This window comes from Callithrix jacchus, chromosome 6 (assembly GCF_049354715.1).
Source record: "Callithrix jacchus isolate 240 chromosome 6, calJac240_pri, whole genome shotgun sequence".
Lineage (NCBI taxonomy): Eukaryota > Metazoa > Chordata > Mammalia > Primates > Cebidae > Callithrix > Callithrix jacchus.
Window position 1 is genome coordinate 136,653,910 of NC_133507.1, and position 8,534 is coordinate 136,662,443.

Here is an 8,534-nt window from a genome sequence, read left to right on the forward strand (position 1 = left end):
AGCCACAGAACAACTTTTTGCCAGCTAGAGAACATATGAAATGGACTTATTTTTGCCTCGTACCTTTCTGGGAGTCAGTTGCTTTTTGTGTATAAGGCTTTTTTGGCATTATCTCTCTTGGTCTCTCATGGAACAATTAGGGATTACTGACAGATGACTTTCAGCACTATTGTCAGGTGGCTGTACCAGCCTGAATCCAGCCATCATTTCCAGAGCATGTAGGGGCCTCCCATTGATTATAACAAGCCAAAAACACTCTGTAGTTGGAAATTCTAGGTACTGTTCTTCAATAGAATCTACTATCTAATTTATTTTACAGCAAAATTATCACAAAAAGCATTCAGTAAATTAACTGGTTTGATTGCCAGTAGATACTACTGTTATTGTATTTTTCCCACCAGGGCACCCAGGGGAGTTTGCTCATCAGTAATATGATGATGATGATGATGATGATGATGATGATGTTATTTCCAATGTTTTATTGCCAGTGTCATGGCTGACCTTAGGTAAAATTGCAAAGTATTCAAAGTTCATTGTAAGAGTTCTTCTTTTCATGCATAACTTCTTCTAACTTTTTGAGAAAGGCTGCATTGTATTCAGCCTCAGGAATGCTCAGATATTCATTGAACTTCATTGAACTAATGAAGTATACTTCATAATATCCTTGAACACCAAAAACATGTCCCCAGGCTTGAGCTGATTTTCCCATTGCTAAATCCATTCATAAAACCCAGCTCTTATTTGATTGATATATCAGCAAACATTTTGATACATGTGATTACATCCTTTTTGATGTACTGTATTTTTTGGTACCATTAGCCTCCTGGATATCCCATTTCCTGGGTTTTCTTCCTATCTCACTGATAGATTTTTAAAAAATCTCTTGTCTGCTCCTTCCCTTCTTTCGAGCTTTTAACATTGGAGGGGTCCAGTGCTCAGGCATTGTTTCTCTTCTTTTTCTCTCTACATTTACTTTTTTAGGTGATCTCATTTGGTCTCATTGCTTGAAATATCATCATATGCCAATGAATCCCAAATTTATATCTCTTGTGTGGGCCTTCCTCCTGAGCACTACTCATGTACCCAGACTGCCTACTTGAAAGCCTGTCTTGAATATTTACTAGGTATCTCAAACTTAACCTGAACAAAATTGAACTCCGTATCTTCCCCAGAAAATCTGTTCTTCCTGAAGTCTTTTTCTGTCTCACTTGAAAGAAACTTGATCATTCTAGTTAATTCAGGCAAAAGCTTTAGAGACATCCTGGACTCCTCCTTTCCCTCCTCACACATCCAACTTCACACCTCTGACTTCAAAATACATCCAAAATTCAATCACACTTGACCATATCCAGTTACCTCCACTGTGTTAAGAGACAAATATTGGCACGTTAAAACTTTTAAAAGTTTATTTGAACAGACAACAGTTCATGAATGAGGCAGCTCAAGACTGAAAGCAATTTGGGGCTCCAGTAAATGGGCATAAGGGGAAGGCTTTTAAAGGGTAAACGAGGAAGCAGGGCAAAAGAAATTGGTTAAAGTGATCAAATTAGAAGTCAGTTGGATGGTGGTTTCAGTTGGCTATGCATAAGTAATAGAATGTTCCTAGTTAGATGTTAGTAGATGGTTTCTGATTGGTTAAGAGCATTTACACTGAACTAGATTTGGTTTGCTTAAGTGGGAACCCAGGGTGCTGGAGCTGCCTCAGTCTAATGGCCTCCCAATTTATTAATAGGTGCTACCACCTTCACTGATAGATCATCATCTCCTGCCTGGATTATTGCAAAAACTTGCTAATTACTTTCCTTGCTTTTACCTTTATTCATTCTCTTGGTTTAGATTCCTCCAGTAGCAGACCCTGGGTAAGGATTTGCATGTAACTTATTTAGGAGGTGATATCAGGAGGCATTGTAGAAAGTAGTGCAGAGGTAGGAGTAAGGAGAAAAGCCCATTAAAGATTTAATGTTAATGAGGAGGTTTCTACTGCAGACAGCAGGGCGTAATCTTACTAGGGCCCCTCTGAGAGATTGAGTGGAACATTTCTCTGAATTGTGACACCAAGGGGCAAGAAACTTGAGATAGGGAGCCCAACTGATAGAATATCTCCCGTATCTGAGGACCACTAAAGCACTGTGCCTTTTTCTTTAATATAGCAGGTGCATGGTATAATAACTTGTCCTTTACATTGAAGGAATGTCCTAGTGTAGCAGGAGCGGCCGTGGGAAACGGATCTCTCTAACACAGAATAAAGGAGGGAAGAGTTTATTCGGCCAGGAGACCAGGCAGTAATTTGTCAAAAGCCCAGCTCATTTAACAAAGGAAGGTTCTGCCTTTATATAGGCTTACACTTTAGATGTTACACATGGAAGAATCTTAGGTTTATAGCTTTAGGAATCACATGTGAAAGGGTTCCGGTTTACAGTTTAGGACTCACATGCCAAAAGGTCTCGGTTTACAGTTTCAGGAATCACATGTGAAAGGGTTTCGATTTGCAGTTTTAGGACTCACATGTGAAAAGGTCTCTGATTTGATCTTGTTTTAAGTAAAAATAGTGTCTTCCGGAGAGCTTCCCCAAGACCAAGCATGTTATTTTCAGGAAGGAGATTCAGGAGGCACCACCTGGCATGCTCTCTCTTCTGTTGAGCTGCACAGTGGATGACAGAGGGGGAGGGAATCCCAGATGTCTGGGTCTCCTTCCTCACCAGCTTGCCTCAAAACATTGACTATAAAAATGTCACTGATGTACCCTAAATTTTCTTTTTCTTTTCTTTTCTTTTTTTTGAGACAGAGTCTCGCCCTTTTGCCCAGGCTAGAGTGAAGTGGAGAGATCTCCACTCACTGCAACCTCTCTCCTTCACCGGGTTCAAGTGATTCTCCTGCCTCGGCCTCCTAAGCAGCTGGGATTACAGGTGCCTGCCACCACACCCAGCTAATTTTTGTACTTTTAGTAGAGACAGGATTTCACCTTGTTGACCAGGATGGTCTTGACCTCTGAATCTTGTGATCCACCCTCCTCGATCTCCCAAAGTGCTGGGATTATAGCGTGAGCCACCGCACCCGGCCGAAGCTCAATTTTATAGCCATCTCCTCTCCTATCAACCCTGGTCTAGAGATTACATCTATTATCAGTCATTTTAAATGATTCCAGTACTCCCTTGTTAGTATGTTCTTTGTAGTTTTAGTGGAGTGTCTACCCAGGCTCTTCCAGGTAAGAATCAGCTAGTATGTTCTCAGGTCTTATGTAATGAGCCCATGTCTTTATGACCCCTTTCTCAATAATCTGCTAAGGCAGTACTGGCATCTCCACTGTAGACCATCCTTATTTCCAAGCTTCAAGGAGCCAGCCAGCAGTGTATTAGAACTGACCCTAGGCAACCTTGTCAATGTATTATCATTTAAGTATCAGGAGATTGTCCAATATCAATGAATTCCCTATATTTTGTTCCACCTCAACCCTCATTCCCCATTCAACACTCTCAGTATATATATCACATGTATTCTGCTGGTTCTTGCTAATACGCACTAGCCAGGTTCAGAGACTTTGGGGGTAAAGCATCTGTTTACCTAATTAACAGGCACAGTAATTCCCCACTTGAACCATACTGAGACCTGATCCCAGTCATTTGTCTAAAATCAACGAGCGGAAGTGAAGGGAGATCTTGAGGAGGGCAAACATTATTTTTGTGGAGCCTCAGGAGAGATTTTTCAGTAGTCCCCAGGTAATGGGATGCAATAGGGAGAGGGTTGCCTATGCCAGTCAGAGATGCTGGAGTTAATGCCAATAGTATTAATACAATTCTCATCAAGTAAGGGAAGGGGTTGCTTGGGACTAACCTCTTAATGGCACAATTCTGTGGTGTATTGTACACATTCTCTCAGAAGGGCCACAGCAACACTGACCTCTGTTTGCTGACAGTGGTTACCAGTTGCTAATTGTGCTGAATAAAAGATAAACATATGCATGGCATTTCGGGCACCTGTGCTAAACATTTTCTAAGAATCACTCCTTTTGTTCTCCCAAGGAAGGAAGGAAAGTCAATAAAAATTACCACCAGATCTTTGCTCCTAAACACAGAAAATGAAGATTATTTTAAAAATGACTTGGATTTATTTTTGAAAATAGTATTTCATAATCTTGTTTTTGCTTTTAATTTGAAGATTTAAGCTAGTCTGTGATCTCTTAAAATGCTGGGTCCTATGGATCCTTGTTTGTGCAACAGCTCGCCTTTAACCTGTTTCATTGTTTGAGGAACAAGATGTGGGAAGGTAGATATTAGAAAGGCAGAATGATTTCTTTCAAGTTACATGTGGAATTTTAAAATATTTTAATCAACCACATTAAAATTCTGTTATAAATAAAATATATGTTGTGCGTACTAGTATTTGAAAACTTACAAATTTGAAGATATTCGTTGATGATCTGCTGTTTTGCCCAAAGTGTGTTAGATACAAAATATTAATTCTTATAATCTATGCCAGTGGAATGTTCCAAGGTAGTTAATTCTGTTTCTGTTTTGTTTCTTTTTTTCTTTATAGCATCATTCTAATAGGGAAATTGTCCATTTTCAAGAGATTTCTAACAGGATCTTTCTAGAGAATTATCCCCATATCTGTGATAGAAGATCCAGAAATTGTGAAAGAAAAATAGCCTACTGAGAATTTTAGTTTTTCTTGTTGCATGTTCCTAAATTGTATTTTACCAGATGGTTGTCTCCCATGGTGCACCACTGAGTTACACAGGAGAGCATTGATATTTTCTACCTCTTTTCTCCACTAGCTGCAAAAAGTTGTCCCTTCACAGACTCCATGAGGGGAAAGACACCATGGAAAGAGACTGCATACTATTTTACTTTTCCTTCTTGGACCCTGAAAATCAAACTTCAGCAAAGTAAACTTACCAAAGACATAGTTAAGATAAATCACCATGTCCAGAGCAAATCAGAAAAGGGTGGAATATTGCTGATCAAATGCTTTAAAAGGAGTCCTTAGCTCTAACTTGTTTCTTGGTCTTGGTTGGCCCTGAGGTTGCCTTTCAGGAAGTGGTGTGCTGGAGACGGTTCTTACTTGCTCTTGTGGTTCACAGGCATCTCTTTGCAGCTCTACATTCAGTGACATCACAGTAGCTTGAAATTAGCCATAGATGAGAAGTATTTACACCATGGAAATCTGGCAAATGTTACAAACTCTGACCTTTTTTTCCAGTTCTTAGACATTTGCTAGCACACCACTGAGACCCATTATTTACCAAGTATGAGTGCTTTGGTCCCTTGAAACCAAAAACCTTACTGAAAAAAATCAAAGTTCTAGTTACTTATCATTTGGCCAAATTACTTATTCTCTGTGAAGCCCATTTCCTTATCTGCAAAAGAGAAAGGATAATACACTCTAGTTACTTACCTACATTATGTTATTGTGAAAAACCCAGTATATAATAATTTTATGAGAATATTTTAAAACTATAAGGCACCCTTAAAAATCTGATGAAATAGGGATTGACGGCTGTATTTCTGAAGCATTATATTTCTCATGGGGTATATTAGCCAGGCCTCTGTAGAAAAACAGAACTAATAGGAGAGAGAGAGAGAGAGAGAGAGAGAGTGAGAGAGAGAGAGAGAGAGAGAGAGAGAGAGAGAGAGAGAGAGAGAAAGAGAGAGAGAAAGAGAGAGAGAGAGAGATTTATTATGAAAAATCTGCTCATGTGGTTATGGAAGTTGAAAGGTCCTATAATCTGCCCTCTGCAAGCTGGAGGCCCAGAAAAGCTGGTGGCATGGTTCCAATCTAAGCCTGGGTGTCTGAGAACTAGGGGACCCAATGGTGTTAGTCTCAGTTCAAGTTTGAAAGGCTAGAAAACAAGGAATGCTGATGTCTAAGGGAAGGAGGAAACAGATATTCTAGCTCAAGCACAAAGTGAATTCTTTCTTCCTTCACTTCTTTGTTCTAGTTGAGCTGTCAAGGGATTGGATGATGCCCACTGGCATTGGTAAGGGCAATTTTCTTTACTTAATTGACTGATTCAAATGCTCATCTCTTCCAGAAACACCCTCACAGACACATCCAGAAAAATATTTTGACAGCTATCTGGACATCCCTTAGAGAAGTCAAGCTGACACATAAAATTAACCATCACATGGGGAACTCTACCTGGCAGACAACTTGTTCTGAGTTCCTCCCACAAACAAAAACAACAACAACAACAAAAAACAACCCCATGAAGGCATTAATTAGAAATGTAAGATTTAATATAACTTTTATGACAGAGTTGGAAGAATTTTACTTTATATGTTACTTAGCCAACAATTCAATAATACTGTCTTAGAAATTAATCTTTTCTCCGAAGCCTGTAAGATTGGGCTGTTTGTGGCAATTTGCCTCTCCCAGTTCCTAAGCTCTTCTCTGCCCTTCATATTATTTAAATTAGCTTCTTACCAATAAAACTTGGAGGCCAACAGAAAGCTTCTTTAGAATTTACTACTGACATCTCTCTAACAAATCTGTGTCTTTTCTTGTGAAAGGATTCTCCTAACAGCTACTGAAAACCATGTTCTCCGGTTACTATCTGTTACCTTGAGAAAGTATTGGCCATCCTGACAAATCAATTATATGAATTCTGTCCCTTTAGATTGAATGAATGGAAGAAAAACACAAGGCTTATATGTGTTTCTCAAGTCTTATTCAACTCAGGGCTCAGCCACTCTCCCTAGGATGGGCAAATATGTAGATACAGGAAATATTTTTGCCTCTTTGTTGGGCATCTTCCCTACCATGATCCACCCCAGTCTGGAGAATATGATATGCATAATAAGTTTTTATTGGTTCATCACAGGTGTCCCGGGACACAGAGTTGTCTGGGAGAGTAGGTGCAAAGCCTAGGCTGAATCTTCAATTACCCCACACCTGGGACTCTTGTCTCCATGATCCTTTCCTTCATCCCCATTTCCACTGTCTCTGAAGGTCATGTTCTTCTTATACCAACCCCTCCCTCAATTCCTGCAAGACTAGGGTAGAGTTTGCCTCACAGATGTACTCTACTTTAAGATGCCTTTCTTTCCCATAGTAGAAACAAATCTTGATGTTATTTTCAATGGAATTGCCAGCACTCCTTCATTTTTCTTGAAAAACCAGGTATTTTTGTCTCCCTAAAATTCATAATTTGATATCCTAACCTTTTACTTGATGATATTAGGACATGGAGCCTTTGGGAGGTGATTAGTCATGAATGAGACTAGTGCTTTTAAGAGAAGAGATATGACAGCTTATTCTCTGCTCTCTAACAAGTGAGGACACAGCAGGAAGATGGCCGTTTGCAAACCAGGAAGCAAACCCTCACTAGAACCGGATCTGTCAGCACCTTGACCTTGGACATTTCCGCCTTCAAAACTGTGAGGAATAAATGTTTGTTGTTTAAGCTACCCAGTCTATGGTAATTTGTTATAGCAACACAAGTTAAGATACCAGGAAATTGGTTCTCGGTAGTTACCTATCCTGTCAGTGAATAGCCAGGACTATACTACTTGTACCTTAGTGGGTAAAGTCAAACCAGGGTCTGAAGCTTTTTCTGTTCATCCTTCTGGGGCTTGTTTTTCCTCTCTTGCAGAAGTCTTATGGGAAACTGGATTGGAGCTAGGAGAATGAATTAAAATATGCAACCCTTGTTCCCCAAGTCTGAACAGTAATTCTCTATGCAAACTACTTCTTTGGTTTTAAAACAAACAAAAAAAAGCAGCCAAAACTCTTCCTTTCTCTTTGTCCTTCTAAATTACCTTAATTAATAGTGAAATTTTGGCAGACTTCTTTCCCACATTGCTTCTGCCTCTTAGGGAATCTGAGCTTCCTCAGAAAAATTTTACTGTGCTTCTGCAACTGCTGTCTTAGTCCATTTTGTGCTGTATGAAAGAGTACCTGAGACTTGGTCATATATAATAAACAGAAACTGGTTTTTTATTCTGAAGGCTGGGAAGGCCAAAATCAAGGAACTGCATCTGGTGAGGGCCTTCTTGCTCTACCATCCCATGGTGGAAGGGCCAAGAGAAGGTGAGACAGAGCCAGAGATCAAACTCACAGCTTCAAGCCCTTTCCTTTCTTTCTTTCTTCCTTTTTTTTTTTTTTTTTTTGAGACAGAGTTTTGCTCTTGTTACCCAGGTTGGAGTGCAATGGCGCAATCTCAGCTCACCGCAACCTCCGCCTCCTGGGTTCAAGCAATTCTCCTGCCTCAGCTTCCCAAGTAGCTGGGACTACAGGCTTGTGCCACCATGCCCAGCTAATTTTTGTATTTTTAGTAGAGACGGGGTTTCACCTTGTTGACCACGATGGTCTCGATCTCTTGACCTCATGATCCACCCACCTCGGCCTCCCAAAGTGCTGGGATAGGCATGAGTCACCGCACCCGGCTTTCAAGCCCTTTCATAATCAGCATTAATCCATTCATACAGGTGGAGCCCTCAAGACCTAAACACCTGCCATTAGGTTTCACATCCCAGAATTGTTGCATTAGGGTTTGAGTTTCCGCATCAGGGTTTTTGGAGAACACATTAAAATCA